The sequence below is a fragment of the Rhagoletis pomonella genome, unplaced genomic scaffold (genome assembly GCF_013731165.1).
Source record: "Rhagoletis pomonella isolate Grant_MI unplaced genomic scaffold, Rhpom_1.0 Rhpom_scaffold_00002, whole genome shotgun sequence".
Classification (NCBI taxonomy): domain Eukaryota; kingdom Metazoa; phylum Arthropoda; class Insecta; order Diptera; family Tephritidae; genus Rhagoletis; species Rhagoletis pomonella.
The window spans coordinates 70,271,787-70,290,388 of record NW_023458556.1 but is presented as its reverse complement, the minus strand read 5'-3'; the positions used below and the strand labels follow the sequence as shown (position 1 = coordinate 70,290,388).

The following is an 18,602-nucleotide window of genomic DNA, read 5'->3' as shown; positions in this document are numbered from 1 at the left end:
TTCGCTGGCTATCGAAGATCGAAGATCGAAAGTGGAATTCGTATTATGAGCTATGCAAGCGTGTCGAAATTTTCGTTGAGTATCGAATTTTCTGTCGAACAGAATTTTGCTTTCGATGGTGTAGCGAAGTGTTAGAAAATTGTGAAAAATGTATGATTTTGTATATGTTTTCTTACATTTTGGCGGCTAGACATTAATTTTAAACAATTTTTATTAATTTCATGCAGTTCTAACATCTTGAATACTAAACACAAGCTCGAAAGGCTGGTTTTACTTGTGAAAGAAAATCCCAATACTCTGTTGGCACGATCTCTGAGAACAAAATCGTAGCGCTGTTGATAGTTTTAAAATATTTTAAATAGATTTGGCTCACAAACGCCTCTTTAGATGGTCGGAACTTTTTAATGAATCTGTAGACAAATTTCTTAAATATATTTTATATCAAAATATATTCGAAAGACTAATAAACTTAAACTCTCTTAAACATTTGCTACTCCTGGCCAGTTTACTAAGCTCTCATCCTCTGACGAATCGTTGAACCAGAACTCGTTGTACTCATTTTACCACGTTTTTATAAACTTGCTTTCTTTTTTACTTCATTTTAATTAGAACAAATTTACATAAATATGTATAAGCACACTATTTAGTTTGCTCGATTTGTAAACAAAGCTTCTCAGCGGTGAAAAATATACTATTGTGAACAACCTAAACGAGCGAAATTCACAATAGCGCTATTCTTCATCGAATGAGTGCCATAATACCAAATGCAAATTCGTTCGCTCAGCACTTTCGACCACAGTCGAAAATCGAATGCAAATCATAATAGGGGCCAAAAAGTTTCATGAATCATGGGAAAATCATTACGATCACAACATTTAAAGAACATGTGTTGACTTCGGAACCTTTCTTTGTTTCACATTTGCCAGATTGGCGGTTGTTTTGGCAAGCACGGAAATGACCTGAGCATACTTGCATGTGTATCTAGATCAGTGCCCGCCAAACACTTTCCTGGGAAACGAACTATATTCGGCCTTTCACATGTACACAATCGGCTTCTTACACGTACACAATCCGAACGTCAACAGAAAGAGTAGAAGAGCAACAAATTTTATTTAGTTGCATGCAAACAATAGGCGAAGCAGGTTGATGACGCATTATTGTTGAATAAAGTAGGTACACTGAGCAGAATGAATGAATATTCATTCCAAAATTTTATAACACAATTTTTCGTACATACACCCCTAGAAATAGGTATGTATGTATATGGTACCAAGTCGTGCTTTTTCTTCATATTAAAAGAACTTTGTGAATTATGTATTTTTTTTAATACCAGACTAGTCCTCAATTAAAACATACAATAGGTTTTGTTATTTATCTTTTGGTTTAATCGTTATTTTAAATTGTTCTTAAATGTCAAGTTTTACCTAATTTTAAAATAATAATATATTAGATATATATATTTTTATTTTATTTCTACTTGAAATCAACGAAATTTCCTTTTAATATTCAGAGTGCTCGAAGCACGTTATCTTTTTTTCTCAGAAATCCACACTTAAATTATAAAAAAATAATAATAATTTTGTACAATACATACAAAATTTTGCCAACTTTTTCCTTTCTTAGGGCCGTTAACTTTCATTATATGTTTCTATGTTGTTTAGATCTAAAAAAAAATAGCGCACAATGAAAAAAACGGCAAAAAAACATACCAAAGTTTTTATAATAAGTAATACAACACAGAAATTTTTTTCCGTGAATTACCACCAACACATTCTCATTTTTTATTTCATAACTAATACATGCTCATTTTAAGACTTTTCTCTTTTTGGCGGGCACTGATCTAGATATGCGCTTTCGCATTTATTGGATATTATAAAAACTATGTGAATATTAAATAATCAAATTTATCTACTTAACAAAATTTTATAATTTTTATCTTCCAACTAAATTTAAGAAAAAATCCGGCCCCGGGGGGAAACACATCCACTCTATAGCCGGGCCTCTACATATACATAGACAAATATGTATACAATGAACTTTTATATATGTAATATATATAATTATTCATCTAGAACCTTAACGAAAACCTACCTGAAAATCGAAAAAGTAACCGTTTTTGAAATCGGCACTTGCCACGATTTTGAGCTTCACGTATTCTAACCCGAGAACACCCCCTCAAAATAGTCATATCGGAAATTCCATCGTTCCAGATCGATGCAAATGAATCTGGTTCAAGGACACCGTGATTTATGATGTATGCGTTCCTCAATCACATGGTTTTTAGAATAAAATTTAAAAAATTTATAACTTTAAAATTTGCCTGTATTAATAAATATGTGATTTTTACAATAAGTTTATCGTAAATTTTAAATAGTTTTATTTCATGGTATGGTTAAATGCTTTCAGTTATTGAATTTTTACCCATATTCATAAAAGTTACGTCTGAATGTGAATCCCGGGGTAAATCCCGGGATGACTTAAAAAATATCCCTAATTTTCCGCATATTTTGGCATCCCTAGTACATATATACGCTTAGTATTTGTTGCGTAGTCATAACAACATTAAAGCTTGCGGATTTCCTGCACGTATATGTAGATTTATACATACATACATCTTTACTTTGCCAGGGAGGGAAGTTATTGGCCTTATAATGTAGGATGCACAAGTGGACGCAAACACACGTATAAGTACATACATATGTATGTAAGTATGTGTTGTGCTATTATGTAATTTTCCGGTTCATGCACCAAAGAAAAGAACGGACAAAGAAAGCAAGCACGCCTGCAAGTGTAGGTTTACTATTTAATAGTAAAAACGAGCGAACGCAAAGCATTTTATTACGCATATAAGCGAAAGCAAATTTATGTATATACACGGTTAAAAATTTCGGTTTTAATTTTAAACTTTTTGGACTACATATATGACCAAACTAAATTCAGTTTCAAATACAAACCTTCCAAGTTAAAAAAAGAGAGCACATACGTTGGGTTTAGAATTTAACCAGTTCGGTTTAAATTTGAAACCCAAACATTTTCATGATTAAGAATAAAAAAAAAAAATCTTAAATTTCATGCTCCGTCTGATGGGGATTGAACCCGGACAGCCTTGGTAACAACCAATTGTATCAAGCATCTTTGCACACTCAGCTACAGCCACGCATGTAAATGTGCTTCCATATGTTGAGTATGAATCAACACCACATTTCGCTGTGTGCAAACATTTTCTATTTCGGTTTAGATTTTAAACCAAATTTTCCATATATGAAACCTAGAAACTAGAATTAAAACAGTTTGGTTTGATTTTTGAACCACGAACTTTTTGGACTAAAACTTAAACCAGAATATATTAAAAATTGCTTAAAACTATTTACTGGTTTAAAATGTAGACTATAAAAGATTAAAAAGGGCAGTAGTCCCAGCGCGGTGTAAAAATTGAACCCAAATTTTTGACCGTGTAGTAAAATGCATTTACATATATACGCGCTTGCGCACATGCATAAAGATGCTCGTAAACGATGAGAGTAAATACGGTGACAGGTAATAAGATCAACGGAAATAAGGTCAATTGACTTTATTTCCCACCCTGGTGCGAAATAAAGTCAATTGACATTATTACCTTTTTAAAAGCGAAATAATATCCATTGACATTGTTGCTCTTTCAAACATTAAATTTGCTTAGCTTCGAGGCGGCCCGCGTACCCCGCGCGACCTGCGCGCACACCCCCGGCCGTGCTGTAACGCAGGTAGATTTATTTTTTGTATACATTGAAATAAAATTTATATATATTTTAAACATCGAGGGCTTATATTCAATAATACCCTCTATCTGCACACTTTTCACAAAGATGAGATTCTGATATAAAAATCCACCTAAGCTTTAACTTTCATCGGTGATATTAATGCTTACCTTATATAACGACAGGTAATAAGTCCCAGACGGTTTCTAAAATTACAAATTAGTTTTTGTGCAAATTGCAGATAGAGGGTATTAACGAATTCAAGCCCTCGATATTTCACATTTTTATATTTGTAAGTTATTGGAAGCAGGGATGCCAACTTGGTTCAAACCGTGCCATTTGTCCCTATTTTACTTCAAATGGCACTTAATTTTTCAATTTGGCACAAAGTGCCAAAATGGCACTTTTGTAAAACAATAACTTTTCAATACATTTTTGTGAAATCCTTTGCGTGCACTTCTTTTTCTCAACTAAAAATTTCTAATTTATAAAGGCTATTCAACTGGTTTATCTTAATTTATCATTGCACTTTTGTTTTGAAAATGTGGCTTTATTTTATTGCAAAATTTGAATGATTAAGAGGAATGGCACCTTTTTTGGCACTTTTATTTTTCTATTTGGCACATTTTGGCACTTTTTTATCCTCAATATGGCACCTTATAACTAAGGATAGTTGGCAGCCCTGATTAGAAGATTTCTGCTGTGTTTTGGCAACAACTTGTCTGCAGTAAAAAAGCATATAATGTGTGTGTTTTCACAAACCAATCAATTTATTTACATGATCTCGGTTCCGATATTAAAAAATCAATAATTGTTTATACCCGCATTTTGGCACATTGGCTTGAATGTGCCATCTAATAAATAGTGTCGTCGTTCGCCTTGCTTTCCAATGATGTCACAAATTGCTGGCGGAGACATGAATACAGTGTAAGAAAATTATTTTTCTATAATTGTTTCCTTATATAAAGATTGGCTTCTTTTCCACCTTAGACATTCCGAATTCGTTCAAAATATGCTAATTTAAAACACAGAATTCTTTCAGTGTTCCTCCGGGGTTTTTGGACATGGACTGTTTCTTCAATTTAATAGTGTTCGCTTCATTTTTGTGGAAACGAAACATGTTTTGCAAGTTCTGGATCATTTCTACACTCTTTTTTCAAATATTTCTCGTATTCCAGCTTTGCTTTGCGTTTAGTTTTTCGCATCGTGTTTTTACATATTCGTAATTTAAATTTTTTTAATAAAATCAATTGGTGGTAGTTCTTGATTGTGTGTGGATTAATATCACCACACTGAGGATTTGGCAATAACCTTTGTCATCTATTAAAAAACAACACTTACGGGGCAATGTTTATTGTAAGAACAACATTTTTTTCTATGAATCGACATACTTTAAGAATTGTTGACGCTATTTCGATTTGAATGAGGAAATAGCGTCACTGACTTTATTTCCAAATTTTTGTTGACTTTATTTCGCTTTTGAAAAGGCAATAATGTCAATTGTCTTTATTTCGCACCAGGGTGGGAAATAACGTCAATTGACCTTATTTCCGTTGATCTTATTACCTGTCACCGTAAATACCTTGAGGATAGGAATTCACTCTCATTCTCACCGTCGAACAAGTAATGAGAGTTGGTATTCATTCTTATCGTGGAGTTCTCATAAGTTGTCAGCACTGGAATATTCTTAAAGCCTTATTTTTGCAACTTAACTTAACTTAACGGAACGTAGAACTTAGAGAATCAAAATGAAACAGATTTCGACGTGGCATTAAGTTACGTTAAGTTTTGGCTGTTCGATTATAAGCAACACCCATTTAACAGAATTTTTAAGAGAGAGCCGTAAGTTACGTTAAGTTGCCATAATCACACCGTGTAACAAGCGTGTTTGAGAGTTTTCTTACACTCTCACTCATATTCTCAGGTCGCATACTTATGTCACGCGTTGAGAATTTTCATTCTCAGCCGTACAGAGTGTAAGATGCCTAATAACGCAAGAGGGATAGAATACAAGATTGCGCAAATCAAACTGTGAGCAACCGGTTGTGACGTCATAAAAGTGTGGGAATGAATAAAAGTGAAAGAATGAGGGAGCAAAATATAAATTCTAAAAAATAAGAGGAAACGTGAACATGTGATGCGAAAAAATGATTTAAATGCAAGTAGAATTGTACCCATTATTTAGCCTTTTAAATTTGAACGTATATTCGGTACAAGCACACCATTTTAGGTACATCTGGAAGGAAGCAAAATAACTTGTCGGGACATTTTCTTATTTTTATACGCATTTCAAAGCATTTTCTAGTCTGGGATGCTTTTCCAATACCATCTTTTCTTTGCAAATAGGCATAAATATTGGTTAAAATATAGTTTTGGTTTGAACTGCTCGGAGAAAGTCCCTTTAAGGCTATTATTAATAGCAAAGAGTGTTTGATAAGAGTCCAAAAGTATATATGGTACCGAAGGGAGAGGTTAACCACCCACTATCAAAAAATTATACACATCAAAATATATATTTACTTTTTAGGTACATTTAAGTTCAAGTTTTTCGGGACATAGGTACAATTAGAAATCTTAATTTTCATCCCTAGTTTGAGAAGATATTTTATGACATCAGCGAGTAGGTGGACGACGAAGAGAGGGTTAGTGGTCCGCAAATGGCGCCACCTTTATTTTCTACATCGTGTAATAACGGACCTGCGAAATGCGCCACCTTATATACATATGTAAATCTTGCTATGCATTGACTAATCATCATTTGCTATTGTTGGGTACATTTGCATTTTGTCTTGAGCGAATTGTTATATTGGAAGTTCAAACAATAAAAACAAAATTCAATTCGTTGGGTTTTAGTATTCTCACGATGTGTTGTTCATGAATATTAACTCATATTAAAATACTTAGAAATGGACCGACGTAAAATAAATGCTCACTATCTTCCTATTGTTTTTTTATATCTTCTTTGAGGGACAGGAGACCAAAAAGTAATTTTTTGCGTCTATTAAACATTCTTCACAACACCTGAACGACAAAATTCTACATAATTATCGCAATGTAGAGAAAACAACAGTACCGTTACTTATTCTTGGCAAATTCACGCCCTTTTATTACAACGCTTTTATCAACTTGCCATGTTGTGTGTCTAGACCACCATTTATACTATAAATATAGCAAAGGTATTTATGGCAAAGTCTAGATATCAACTTAGTCTAGATATCAACCTCGTCGTACGTATCATATCAAAAACATACAATTAGAAGACTCTAGATGTCGCCCCGCCCGAAGAAGTTAAATTTTGCGCCTAAAAATATGCACTACATACGCTACAGCGGAAATGGACGACACGCCTTTTCTTTAAATGAAATTAATTGCTGCTATATGTATGTACGTACATATGTAGGTATATACTCAACGTAAGCACAAAACATTTTGCTTGCTTTGTCTTCTGTTCTCTTTTCACTGCAAGTTGAATTATTTTAATATCTATTGCAAAATTTTATACAGGCAAGACTAAAAAGTATAAAATAAATAAAATTAAAATAAAAAACTTTAATATACCACGCTTTTTTAAATGGACTAAAAATTAGAAAATAATATTTCTCAGTTCCATAGAATTTGTTTTGATATCTTTTGATTTTGAAATTTTAGTAAAAGTCATTATGAGATTGAAAATGAAAAGCGTGGGGCGCATGTAATAGACCTGAATTGATATAAAGGTAATATAGTATGTATGTATGTGGATATATGAACAACGAGCGCTAAAATCGATCTAAAATTGATACTTTCTATGTAGAAATTAAATTTCAGGTCTATGTTATGTAGTTTGTAAATCAATTAAATGTAATGCTTTTTATTGCATGCGCTCCACGTTTTTCGTTTTCATTCTCATAAATGGTTTATAATGACATTTGCTAAAATTTCAAAATCAAAAGTTATTAAAAAAGTTTCTATGGGACTGAAAAGTATTATTTTCTAATTTTTATTCCATTTATAAAAGCGTGGTATATTCAAAAGTTTTTTTTTTTCATTTATTCTTCTTTTGTTTCGTTTTGTCACTGCAATCTTGTATTCTGTAATTCTTGCATAAGTTCATATATTATTAAATATTTTACTTTCAAACCGCGTGAGAGCTCTTCGTGTAAACAGACATGAGAATGAGTGAGATTTTTCTTACCAAAAACTATCATAAGAACAAAATACAAGTGAGGGTCCGTGTACGTGTAAACACCCAGGAGAATTCTCAGACCAATATGGCGGAACTCTCAAGGTATTTATTCTCATCGTTTACGTGTACCTTTAAATATTCAGGAGTGAATCCTTTAAGATTCTAAAGCAACGCAAAGCAAAAACTTAGTTTGTACGTACACATGTACTGAATTACAGGTACCGTAAGGAGAGAAGAAAAAAGTAAAATGTAAACTTAGGAACTTATATACATACATAGTCGTATTAATATAACATTTATGTTTATTCTAGAATAAATCATTCGCTGTATACCTGCAAAATCATTGTCCAACTTTAGGGGAATGTTTAGTACATATTAGAAAAATGTGTGCAAACTTAGTAGTGATGCACTCCAACTCGTGGAAGTCATTGCAAGCAACTAAATCCCCAGTGGGTATACATTGCGTATGAGTGACATTTATGGAATCAGATTTTGGAAATAATTATGTATGAATACAAAAACAATACGGTTGAAATAAAAAGAGAAAATAAAAAATACTACACTTACTCTAAACTCGTACAAAATAACTGAACTTTTACTGCAGTGCATTTCTCGTTTTTCATCTCGTAGAAAGTTTATTTTTTCCTTTAAACACAAATAGTTACTCATACACAGGAATTTAAATACAAATTCACCCGCATCTACTTTTGTAATAGTTTTTTACTACGCTTTTAAGCAGTAGAAATTGAATGGACGCCACGAAACGTAGATAAAGTTGTGAATAATGTTTTCATGAAATCTGCATGAAACTTATTGAGAAATTATACAAACCCCTTAGCTTACATGTGCAAATTGCGTTGAGATGTTGAATCTGCAAATATAAAAGACACAAGATGATTAGAAAGCAAGTAATAATAAGCTGCATATAAATATATACATAAGTTTTTATGTTAAATTTTCTCTCAAATAAATATACTAACACCCGAATTAAAAAAAAATAAAGAAAATTTTAATAATAAATTTTTATAATTAGAAAAATTGTATGAAAATGTCACCTTACAAAGTTCTTTAAACCTATTTTATTTTTTGTGAATAATGCCATAAATATTACGAAATATGATCCATATGTATGTATAACTGTTATGGTTCTGTAAAATTTATGAAATAATTAAAATAAAATAAAACAAATACTTTTTGACTAATTTATTAAAACAGTTAACTTTTTGTTTTCACAGTAGTAACATAGGTATATGTATGTAAACTTAAATTTAAAAAATCAGTAAGGCACTCCGCACATTAAGCTCCTAATCACAGTAGTGTAATCGTTTCGGCATACTAAAGTATAAAGCTTTTATGCCCAGCCCATGTATTTCAATGAAGCTCTGTAGATTACGATTCAAAATCATGTTTGCGCCTAATCATAAAAGCTTCATGAATCGAAGCGCCTTACAATGTTGGGCGCTTCGATTCATGAAGCTTTTATGATTAGGCGCAAACATGATTTTGAATCGTAATCTACAGAGCTTCATGAATCGAAGCGCCCAACATTGTAAGGCGCTTGCAGTTTTGAAATCGTCATTTGTTTACTTGTTTGTGTTGGAAATAAAATTTATTTGTCCATTTAATAGAAAATAATTGGAAATGAACGATTTCGTGCTAAAATTCGTGCAAATTGCATTAAACCACAAGCGTTTATGCAATATTTCGGAGCGGAAATATTTGCGAAAGAACGGCCAAAAAATGTGTTATGTGTAGAAAGTGTTTATTAGCTGGTGACTTATACAGGGCGTGCAAATGTGCAGAAGTCGAGTCGACATGCATTCGTTTCGGTATGATGAAACGATTACTCTACTTTGATTAGGCGCGTAATGTGCCGAGTGCCTAAGTAAGGCTTAACTGAAAATAAGGTAAAAAATGCTTGCAGGCTTTTTTAAATGGTTTGATAATCCGACACATATTGAAACTTGTGAATATAAAACATTGCAACTCCTTAAGTTTCACTCGATTAATGCTTAGCTTTATTATTTCATATTAATTTTTGACCTTACTGCGCCATTTTTCATGTCTGGTCACTAAATTTAGGTGATCCAAGAGTACATACCTACATACATACATATATCGGTATAGGTCTGTTATGTAGAGGTTAAAGAACATTGCCCTTCTTCGTATTTTCTACAGCCCCTGACACATTTTCGAAGTCTTAAGCCACACAAAGTCACACGATTGCCGTAAATGCACCAATCTGGCCCATTTTTATTGTGCTGAATTGGCGCATAATAAAAAAATTGTCCCAATTAAATTCTGTGCAGTCCCAAATTAACTCTGTGCCTTATTGCATACAATTGTTGTTGCGCGCGGTTTATGTTGGCTGCGAGCAGTTCCAATCAATTTTGCACGAGCTCTTCTCCTCCTTGTTAAGACGACCACACCCATTTTGATAGTGACATACTTCAAGGTTCGTTTAAAAAAAAAAACCTTTTTCTGTAGTAGCCAGCTTCGATTTCCTTTTACAAGAATGTCTCACTTTTTAGCCGCGCAAATGTTGTAGCCCATTTTCACCTAAGCCTTAACTACAGTTAAGAGCTCTGATAAGTTCCAATAAATCTAACATGGGGCGATCGAAAAGGTTTATTTATTACTACTTGCTGTTTCACCTTGGTTTTCTTGTACTTAATATAAGCAATTACTCCCTTAGAATTGCAATCTCCGTTTTCGACTAGGCATAAACTGCAGTTAAGGTTTGGTGGAAATGAACTGTTACTCGGGCTTTTGTTTATTTGTGGCTGTCGTTATGTGTCCGATGCTAATAAAAATTAGTCGAGTTGTTGAAATTTCCTTGTAGAGCCCTACGCTGTATGCCACCACACACAACTGAACAGCAAATAGAAAATATGTCTTACTTCTTCATTCACGTCCCTACCACTCTCATGATACGATAGAAATAAAGAGCATTCTGCTGTCATCATTTTCCGATTTATCCATTGTAGTCGCCACCCCATTTGGCATTCGCCTACCACTCATGTCGCAAATCATGACCTTCTCAAGGCCCATTTTTATACTACATGTGGGGTCAGCAACTCGAAATCTCTCCTAAAGCCAATTGAACTTCGCAGGAATTTTAGAAGATCCCTTATTCCCACGCAGCTAAAGTTCTCCAAGCTTTCGAAAAATTGTCTACCCAGAGTGAAGAGCTTTCGGATGGATAGAGCAGGGCACTGAGTTCTTCATTCTGATAGGTTCTACCGTGCAGTGTTCTCTTCTAACAGATACTAACAAACTGATATTATGCTTATTTAGGCTCAGTAGTAAGCCAGTGCGTTTAGCGGTGAGCAACGCCCACAATTTCATGGCGGTTTTCGGGTTATTTCGTCAGCCATCTTTCGTTCACTACTTTAGTAAGCCTCTCGAAAGAAGAATAAGAATGTCCCTACTTCACCATTTATATCATCAAAAGGGAGTTTGGTGAACTGAAATAATCAACCGCATATCCAAAAACTAAGGGCCAATTTCACAGTGCGTAGTTAACTCCGAATCGACAGTTAACTAGAGATTTTCAGTACAAAAATCTGTAGTTAACTCCCGATTCTGAGTTAACTACGCATTGTGAAATTGGCCCTAAATGTAGTGCATACATAATCAAAATCGCACATACGCCACGGTCGCCACTCTAACCATACACTTGCACAACATGCTTCATGTAACTCCAAGGACAAGTGATTGACGAGTATAATCCTAACAGCAGCAAACTCATAAAATTATTATTAAAGTTTTCATAATCTGTACATATTTTGTGGTTGTCATCGTAAACATATGCAAATTCGTCAAAGCTCCAATATTCGCCAGTTAAATTTATAACCTTCTTGCATAATTTGCAACGAGAACAGTCAGCAAATTTATGAGTATGGCTATAGACACAGCATGTTAATTCATGTGGCGGTCCGTCCAAATCCGCAAGTAAATGGGTCGTTCTTAAAAAACATGACCATTCTGAATTTTGTAATTTTTAAAAATTAAGTTGGCCAAATATGTTTATAATTGGCCTCATGTGGTTACGGATGGTATCAACAATAGGAATCCATAACCAGCAGTATTTTTTTTAATTTTTGGAGTTTTTGGAGTTAATAAGTCACAGAGTGGACCGGTAACAGAGGGGACAAATTAACTCAAAAATACCATATTTTAGCTTTTTATTCGAATTTTGGAGAATTTATTTGTCCACTTAATTAATGTACATAAAATATTTATAAAAAAATTATAAAATAAATAAAAAATCACTTTACTCACCGTTTTTCAACAGTAACAGAGTTGACACTGAATAAGGGTACGTACCCGGCATACAATTGGGTTCCTTACTCAACAACGCACTAAACAAGACAGAACAGTTCAAAACACATTTTGTTGATTTTAGCTAAGTTATGATGGAGAAGCATAAGAGAAATATACGCGTCATAACGTTTAACAAACATTTTTCAATAAAATGAGTGGACGTAACAGAGGGGACCAAAACCTGGGGACACAAATTTTCTTCATAAAAATTATACAAAAAAATTATTTTTCATCATTCTTTTCTATATATGGTATTAATATACACAAACTGAATAACAAAAATTGTAAATATTATTTTTTTAAATTTTATTTCAACTGAAAATAACTATTAAATTTTTATAAATTGGCTCGGGACACAGGTTTTTGCTAAACCTTTGACATTGAAAATATTTTTTAAGTTATTTTCAGATAATTAATTATTTTTTTTTTATAATATAGTTACGTAGAATCGATAATAATTTATAAAAATGCAGATATTTTTCTATTTTCTTTTTGAAGAAACAAAATATAAAATAGTAAAGTCTGGGGACACCAATTGGTCATGTTTTTTAAGAACGACCCAAATACATATCTACATGTGATGTATTGAAAAAATTTGCGAGCGTCACAAAAATCCTAAAGTGCAACAAGCATAATGCAAAAAAAACTATGTATGTGAATTTGTGTGTTATGTTTAAAAATTATGTGTATCACAACAAATTTGCATAAATATTTAACGATGTAATAAATTCGAGCTATTTGCGGCACCATGCTGCCAGTAGGTGCATGAGTGTGTGTGTGTGTGTTTTCAAAGGCTATATGTGCAGAACCTAAAATTTGCTCAACCGCAAGTGATGGTTGCATGCAGAGTGCAGGAAACGGGAATGTGGCAGGGAATCAGTCGCCTGGTTAAAGGTTTAAGTTTGCTGTGAAATGGCGTTTATGGTTTAACTTTGTGCAATACATAAATTTAATGTTTTTGTTTCTAACGGATGGTAAATACATGTATTAACACACATTTAACTCTACTGTATATACATAGATACATAAATATATAGCTTAAGTTCCTTCGACAATAAAATTTACATATTTTATACGCATTTATGTGGCTTTTTAAAATGCAAATGATTTGCGTATCAGTGGTTCAGTTGTGGCTGGCATTGAACTGATGACAGAAACTTTATTTCAGTGCCAGTCGGCAAACTATGGAAAAGTTTTTGCGAACTATTTTTTCAACAAATATAATAAAATAAATATATCGCACATATAATAATAAAGATAATTAGTTCAAAATATAAATTTTTGAAGGTTTTGTCATACAAATAATACGAGCTTAATAAGAAGAATGCATTCAGTCTAACAGGTAACTAAACTTCCTAAAAGCCTCGAAGATATGGGTACTTCTATTTTTCCTGTATTGATCAAACTTTGATTGCGTTTTCCAACAATATCAAATTTTTTTATTAATTCTCCTCATTATTAGTGTGCGATATGCACACCAGCGGTCCAAATAATAGCACCAAACGCACCAGCAAAATTAATTTTTATTTGGAAGAAATTAACGGTAATCATTAACGACTTGAAACACTTTATTACTGTTGACCTAAATAACTCGAAAATTTTCCAAAAATTTTAGATAAAAAGTTTGAAATTTCGATGGGAGATTTTTTTAATTTGATTAATTTTTGTGAACTTTGTGCAAGCTTTGAAGCCTTTCTGTTATAGATCGAACTGTAATTTAAATGAAAATTATTGAAAATAAATAAATAAACACCATTCTGAATTTTGGTGCTATTATTTTCATAGCAACTGTATGTGTGTAAAAAGTGAATATGAAAATCTTTGCATATCAACTGGGGTACGAACTCCATCCCATCCACCATATTCACCAGATTTAGCACACAGCGACTATTTCCTGTTTCAAACCCAAAGAAATGGCTTTGCGGTAAGAGATTTGGGCCGAATGAAGAGGTCATCACTGAAGCAAACGTTTGTTTTGAGAATCTTGAAAACCCCCCTTATCTAGAAAGTTTTAAAAAATTGCAAAATGCTGAACTAAATGTAACGAGCTAAATAGAGCCTATGTTGCGAAATAAAACACTCTTTTTTCGAAAAAAATATATTTTATTCAAAAAGTCACCGACTTTTAAAATTGCTTTCCTATCACTATTATTTAGGGAAACTGCTCTTTTCTCTGTATTTATCTAATCAATTTAAAAGTTATCTAAGCAGTTTTAACTAACTAATTATTTTGAAAGTTAACTTAATGGTTATTAAGTTTAAATGAATGATTGTGCTCTGAAAAAATTTTTTAGCTGTGTTATAACCGGAACAATAAAGTTCGAATTTGCAGATTTATTTTTTACTATTTAAACATTTTATTTCCGCACACATTGCATTTTAATATTCAATTAATTTAAAGTCGCTTTGATCTCAACGCACACATAAATTTTAAATTTTCAAATGCGATTGCTCGCGTTTTCACTTTCACTTTTTTTATGCATAAATACTTTTCAGAGATTTTTTACAATTTAATTACATTCAGTGACACTTCTGTGGACATTTATGTATGTTTTAATTCCCGCGCATATTTCCAACCATCGATAATTTCATGCGGCTGCATTTTTTCTATCTCTGGTTTTTTTTAATTAATTTATATTATTCAGGAAGTCATGCGGAATACTTCCTATTTCGTAGTAAAGTATGAAAATCACAAAAACATTTTAAATATCGCAACACGATTTATACACGCAGTTTTAGCAGGCACCAGAAAATATATTTAATAACAAAGGAAGGTTATAAAACAATCAGACAGAATACATTTCGCTAGCTTAATGTGAAAAGTTGCTGAGTTCATTTTTATAAACTTTACAAAAGAGGAAAAATACTTCTTTCAGCTCTGAACACATCGCGGTGTTGCCGTGTCGTCGCCAAAATAATTATCTACGTAAGAGTACGTGTTAAAATAATTTGACAGCTGTGGTATGTAGCCCGTCGATTCCAATGTGTTTCCAGCTTTAGCATTTTTTTTATATTTTGCAAAACTTTTAATCAAACATTTTGCGCATTTTAAGCACAGGCAAGCTCCATACGAGAAATAAAAGATTTCGTAATATTTTGGTATTATCGCATTTTCTATGCCTCTTTTCCACTTAGAAAATTTTTTGCCTTATTCCTTTTGGCGACAGTGCATTTTTAGTTTCGCTTGTTTTCAATGTCAAAATATTATTTTTCACAACTTTTCACTCTAAGATAGCAATATTTACAAGCATAATAAATGTAAGTAATTTGAATTTATTTACAGTTTTCAACCTTTTTCAAACACCTCAACATATTCTAACGTTAAAACCGAAGATTTCTTAACACTCTTTCGTCCGACATCCATAATTTTAAAGCTAATAACTTGTGCATAATTAAACTAAATTTGGCTTTTAAAACAGTTGGCAAACCTATTCAAAGGAATTGTGTGACACCCATAGTTTAATACATATGTAAGTATTTCAATTATCTTGTTCCATTAATACAAGTTGAACTTGATTTTTTAAACAGTATGGTCCACTGTGGTGTAATCGTCGGCCGCTGTGGTGTAGTGGTAAGCAGTGCGCGCTTGCACTCATCAGCACCTGGGTTCAAGCCCTGGTCAAAGCAACATCCCAAAAAATATAGAAAAAGGTGTTTTCTTAACAGCGGTCGTCCCTCGGCAGGCAATGGCAAACCTCCGAGTGTATTTCTGCCATGAAAAACAGCTTCTCATTAAAATACAATCGCCGTTCGGAGTCGGCGTAAAACTGTAGGTCCCTCCGCTTTGTGTGACAACATCAAGGCGCACGCCACAAGTCGGAGGAAAAGCTCGGCCAATCACTAACATATGTGTAAGCGCCAATCTATTATTATTATTATTATGGTCCACAATCGGACCACGACAACATAGAGTTCACCGACATCGAACTTTAAGCAACTTTAGGGTATTCTTGCGTGGGCAAGAATAGTTGTGTTAAACCTATTCGTAGCGCATCCATACATACATATCTATTTATCGCATTTTTCAAGGCCTGGTACCTGGATAGTTTCGTGGAGTCGCGCATTTTTTGAAAAATTATACCAATGAAGAAGTACTTCTCCTAACTTTTATGCTGGCCTGTAAATAGTTATTTAGAAAAAATTCCTATATTTGTTCACGTTATGGACAATAATATTTTTGAGTATGAGCAATTTGAAGAATTAATTTCTTCTAAACTATATACAATACAGTAGGATGATATTTCGCACCGTTTTCGATAAATATTTACACTTCCATATACAACAACAAAAATGTCAAATTCCTATAAATAATAATTTTTACAATAAATTTCTCTTTTAACAAGACAATTTTTTGTGTTATTCACGCTACGATGAACAATTTGTTGTTACTATCAAATTATTGTAGCCAGTTTATAGATATTATCTTTTTCATGGTCTTTACTTCACACAAGAATAAATATCTTACAACTTTCGGAATTTGAAGCTATTCGTTTTTATTTAATTTGGTCACTTTTTAAGCCTGTATTGCTGTATCGATCTTGTGGCATCAACTTACTCTCTGGTTATGTAAATATGACCATTAAAATGCTCGCAAGTTGTTTTAAACCTGAAGGTATATAGACAGGCCTAGACGATGCCGACTACGCAGTACCCTCCGGGTAGCGTCACGTGTTCGTATACATGATATTGATAGCAAAAGTTAAGGGTACTGAATTTCAAGCGAATCAGTATGAATTAGTTATTACCTTTTGCTTAATTTTCAACTTCACTATATATATATGTATGTATGTTAGAGTCGCCTTTTTGTTGTATGAAAAATTTGAAATGCATGAATCCAAAAGTTTTCGCACATAATAATGTGAGGTTGGGGATATAAATAAATACGTAATTAGTTTAAAAGCCTTCAGGTGATTCCTAGAGGTTCCGGGTTGAGCTTTTTCGACCAAAAATGTCGAAATTACACCAATTTCTTTTATTTTGCATTTCTTTTTTTTTAAGTATATATTAGAAAAATTCTACTTATGCTTTATTTAAAATGATATTAAATATTATTATTATTACACATTAAATGATATATTGATATAAATGATGATTTCATATTTTTCTCAGATTTAATATTATCGTGTACCATGGTTTTGCAATCAATTTCAGACTTTTTGAGCACTTTAAAAAGTACATTTTCAATAAAAAACAGTTCAGGAATATAAAAGTGGGTTTCATGGTCGTAAAAGCTGAAAATTTAAAATAATAATTTCAATTTCAACATATTTCCTATTAAAAAATCAAAATGATCAACCCGGAACCACTCGGAATTTCCGAATCCGGAGAAAACAAATTTCATATTTATTTTCCTTGCCAACCTCATGTTTTTTCGTGCGAAAATTTTCGGTTTTTGAAAATCGACCAAAAAAGGCCACTCTAATGTACATATGTATCTGCGCACACAAATAAGTTAAAATTTTCCACTAGTCAAGTGATAATCGTACAACATTACGTACATATTGACGTTAAAATTAGTCAAAATACTTTTGTAGGAATCTTAAGAAAGCCAGAGCGCGGAACGATCCGAGCCTCTTAAAATAAAGTACGCATTCTTCACTTAATTTCTGCAGAAATTATCTAACTTAAATCTTCTTCTTTTTTCAGGTAAGCAGTTATCGCTTAATTGATTGTATATTGCGCAAAATGTTGGTAAGTTTATTATTATTACAGTTGAACTTATATCATTTTAATTTTAAAATAATAAGTGCAATAGCTAAGATCCATGTTCGAGATGTAATGAAAAACATATTTCGAACGTCCTTTGTAAAGTACTTGCAATTAATTTTTTATCAACTTCTGGATGAGCTATGGACTGGAAATCTGAACTTAGCACAGAACCCGATGATAATGCACACGGGTGTCGAAATATTTGAAAACCCCGTATTTAGGGCCCGATTTGTTTCATTATTTAGAACAAATATTACTTACTCATACCCAAAATCGATACTACCGTAGTCGAAGATATCACATATAAATTTTGGTTCTAATTGGAGTCGGTTAAGGCGTGTCGCAATGGGGTCCATGGAGACTCAAAAAATTAAAATTTTTTGTTTTCATTTAATATCCAAAATCGATACTACTAAAGTTGAAGATATCACATAAAAATGTTGGTCCCGAGGAAATCTGATATACAAATTTGCCTCCTACATTTAAGGACCGCCCTAATGTACATATTAAAGAAAACTCTTTAGATCGCTTACTGAAACATAACCGGCAATGTGAAAACCTCGAATTGCCTCCCTCGCCAATAAGTATTTCTTTGGCCATTTTCTCTACTTCCTCATATACATATCGATGGCTGAGTGGAAGATCGACCTATCTCGGCAGCCAGT

The 18,602-nt window shown here is 32.8% G+C and overlaps 2 protein-coding genes across 4 annotated transcripts in view; one reads left to right on the top strand and one right to left on the bottom strand.

The window, feature by feature from the left end:
- Positions 1 to 18,602, bottom strand: part of LOC118734032 (glutamine-dependent NAD(+) synthetase) — a 400,175-nt gene that overhangs the window by 233,148 nt on the left and 148,425 nt on the right. For 2 of the 3 annotated variants that reach the window (XM_036463723.1, XM_036463722.1), the window contains exon 3: positions 8,746 to 8,773. The gene's annotated coding sequence lies outside the window, so the exon portion shown is untranslated. Of the gene's footprint in view, positions 1 to 8,469; positions 8,774 to 18,602 lie in introns of all 3 variants that reach the window. The other variant, XM_036463721.1, reaches the window with a different exon arrangement.
- LOC118754595 (cytosolic carboxypeptidase Nna1) overlaps positions 1 to 18,602 on the top strand; it is a 213,519-nt gene that overhangs the window by 47,021 nt on the left and 147,896 nt on the right. The gene's annotated exons all lie outside the window — the stretch shown is intronic.